Raw genomic sequence first — 4,064 nt, forward strand, 5'->3', positions numbered from 1 at the left:
ATTTGAAGAATCCCTCTCGCCTTCTTTTAAAAATCCCTAAGTAGTTTATGTCCCAAATTTTTGCTAACTAAGAAATACACTAAACTTCTCCCCTCTCCCTCTTTCATTAATTTCTTTTCTATGATTCCCCTCTTTCATGAGGGCATCTTTTAAAATTACATTCTCAAAGCTTTGGGGTTGTTTAAGAATTTGTCCTATTTCAAAATGACCGAAAGTGATTTCTGTAATCAGTTTTAGCCCCCAAAAAATTACAAAGGAACTTACAGTTCCCTTGGGTTTCTGACCCCAAGTTCCCTATCCATTGTAGCCCTAGGTACCCTCAACCTATTACACCAAAAACCTTCTGGTTGCCAGTTCAAAAAATTTCAAATTCTATTTGACCAAAGTTTGGACCATATTTGGTGTTTTTGTTAAAAACCCACCTTAACCATTTTCAAAGAATCTGAAAATTTGCACGCAGCTTCTAGAGCCATGCTACCTCTTGAGCTTGCGTTGGTTTTCCCCTGAAGAGGAAAGGGTGATGTTGAGAAGTAGATACATATTTCCCTCAGTTTGTTGAGAACCAAGGTATCAATCCAGTAGGAGGAACAAGCAAGGCTCCAATAGTAGTACCTACACAAATAATCAAACACTTGCACCCAACGCTATAAAGGGGTTGCCCATCCCTTCAGAGTTATTTGCAAGGATGAGATGTGATAGAGATAGATATAAAACATTGATAGATATGAAAGTAAAGCTAAAATGAATAAATTGAAGAAAAGTAATTTTTGGTATTTTTGGTTTATAGATCTGAAAATATAATAAGGAAAATAGACCGGGGGGCTAGGTTTCACTAGAGGCTTATCTCATAAAGGAAAATAATACGGTGGGTGAACAAATTACTCTCGATCAATTGATAAAAAAGAAAATAATTATGAAGATATCCAAGGCAATTATTATGCATATAGGTATCACGTCCATATCAAGTAGACCGAAACGATTCTGGATCTACTACTATTACTCCACACATCGACCGACTCATGCCTGCATCTAGAGTATTAAGTTCATGAAGAACAGAGTAACACATTAAGTAAGATGACAAGATGTAGAGGGACAAACTCAAGCAATATGATGAAAACCCCATCTTTTTACCATTGATGGCAAGAATATAATACGTGCGTCGCTACCCCTACTGTCACTGGGTGAGGACGACGCAAGTTGAACACAAAACTAAGCACTTCCCCCATTGCAAGAATTACCAATCTAGTTGACCAAACCAAACAAATAATTTGAAGAGACTTGCAAAGATATGAAATCATGCATATAAGAATTCAGAAGAGACTCAAATAATATTCATGGATAATCTGAACATGAACTCGCAATTAATCGGATCTTGACAAACACACCGCAAAAGAGTATTACATCGGATAGATCTCGATGAAGATCACGAAGAACATGGTATTGAATATCAAAGAGAGAGAAGAAGCCATCTAGCTACTAGTTATGGACCCGTAGGTCTGTGGTGAACTACTCACACATCATCGGAGGGGCAGTGGAGTTGATGTAGATGCCCTCCGTGATCAATTCCCTCTCCAACAGATTACCGGAAAAGGCTCCCAGATTGGATCTCTCGGGAACAGAGGCTCCCAGCAGCATAAAAGTATTTTTCTTGCTCTTTTTGGGGATACTGGAATATTTGGATATTTATAGGCCAAGAATTAGGGTTAGGAGACCTGTAGGGGGCCAACAAGCCACGGGGGCGCGGCTACCTCCCCCCCAGGGCACGCCCTACATGCTTGTGGCCTCCCGACAATTGCCTTGCCCCCTACTCCAAGTCTTTTGCATGTCTTCTGGTCCAAGAAAAAATGTTTCAGAGATTTTATTCCGTTTGGACTCCGTCTAATATTCCTTATCTGCAATATTAAAAAATGTGGAAAAAAAGAAACTGGCACAAGGCTCTAGATTACTAGGCTAGTCCCAATAATAATAAAAAAACCAGTATATAAATGCATATAAAACATCCAAAACATATAATATAATAGCATGGAACAATAAAAAATTATAGATACGTTGGAGACGTATCAAGCATCCCCAAGCTTAATTCATGCTCGTCCTCAAGTAGGTAAATGATAAAAACATATTTTTTGATGTGGAATGCTAGCTAACATATTTATCCATGTAATATTCTCTAATGTGGCATGACTATTTAGATCCATAAGACTCAAAACTAAAGTCTAATATTGATATAAAAACAATAAGAGTTCAAGCGTACTAATAAGGTAATTACTTCTTTTCGAAATAGCATGATCTTAGAAAGGTAGCCCTACAAAATCATATGGTCTGGCTATGCTCCATCTTCACCACACAAAGTATCTAAATCATGCACAACCCAGATGAAAATCAAGCATTTTTTCACACTTTTTATGTTCTCAAAACTTTTCAACTCTCACGCAGTACATGAGCGCGAGCCATGGATATAACACTATAGGTGGATTAGATTGTGGTGGAGGTTGCAAAAAAAGAAAGGAATAAGATAGTCTCCCATCAACTAGGCCTATCAACGGGCTATGCAGATGCCCATCAATAGATATTAATGTGAGTGAGTAGGGATTGTGTGCAACAAGAGCACTGGAGCTATAAGTGTATGAAAGCTCAAAAAGGAAAGTAAGTGGTTGCTAAAAGATGTAATACCACTAGTTATATGAAAGTTACAAAATAGAAGACTCTCTATGAAAACCATGGTGCTACTTTTAAGCACAAGTGTGGAAAAAGATAGTAGCATTGTTCCTTCTCTCTTTCTCTCTTTTTTTCTTTGTTTTTCTCTTTTTTAATGGGCTACTACGACCTCTTTTATTTTTTATGCGCTTCTTTGGCCTCTTTTATATTTTGTAAAGTCCGGAGACTCATCCCAACTTGTGAGGGAATCATAGCTTCCATCATCCTTTTCTCACAAGGGATAATGCTCTAATAATGCAAATCATCAGACTTTTATTTACTTACAACTCAAAAGATTACAACTCGATATCTAGAACAAAGTATGACTCTACAAGCAATATGGAAGTGATGGTGTATGTCATATAAACAAAGTGGTGGTATTGCATGGCAATATATCTCGGAATGGCTATGAAATGCCATAATAGGTAGGTATGGTGGCTGTTTTGAGGAAAAATATGGTGGCTGTTTTGCGAAAATATATGGTGGCTGTTTTGAGGAAGGTGGATTTAATGTACCGGTGAAAGTTGCGCGGTACTAGAGAGGCTAGAAAAGGTGGAAGGATGAGAGTGCGTATAATCCATGAACTCAACATTACTCATAAAGAACTCACATACTTATTACAAAAGCCTATTAGTTATGGAAGCAAAGTATTAGACGCATGCTCCTAGGGGAAGGGTTGGTAGGAGTTAACCATCGCGTGATCCTGACCTCCACACAAAGGTTGACAATCATTAAACAAGTCATGCTCCGACTTCATCACATAACGGTTCACCATACGTGCAAGCTACAGGAATTACAAGCTTTAACACAAGTATTTTTTTTCTAATTCACAACTACATACTAGGATGACTCTCATATCACCATCTTCACATCTCAAAACATTATGCAAGGAATCAAACTTCTCATCATATTAAATGCACTTAATATGAAAGTTTTTGTTATATATCTTGGATGCCTATTATATTAGGACTAAATTCATAACCTACCAATTACCATGTTGTTTAAATAACTCTCAAAATAATATAAGTGAAGTACGTGAGTTTAACAATTTCTAAGTGAACTACTAGAGCAACATTGCCTAGCTCAAAAGATATTAGTCAAGCAAAAAGAGTATTCTAATAAATTCATGATTCAGTGTGTGTCTCTCTCTCAAAAGATGTGTGCAGCAAGGATGATTGTGGAAAACTAAAAAGTAAAGACTCATATCATACAAGACGCTCCAAGTAAAACGCATATCATGTAGTGAATAAAAATATAGCCTCAAGTAAATTTACCGATGGATTGAAGACGAAAGAGGGGATGCCTTCCGGGGCATCCCCAAGCTTAGCCTCTTTGGTATCCTTGAATATGACTTGGGGTGCCTTGGTCAT

The sequence above is a fragment of the Hordeum vulgare genome, chromosome 3H (genome assembly GCF_904849725.1).
Source record: "Hordeum vulgare subsp. vulgare chromosome 3H, MorexV3_pseudomolecules_assembly, whole genome shotgun sequence".
In the NCBI taxonomy this organism is placed as follows: Eukaryota; Viridiplantae; Streptophyta; class Magnoliopsida; order Poales; family Poaceae; genus Hordeum; species Hordeum vulgare.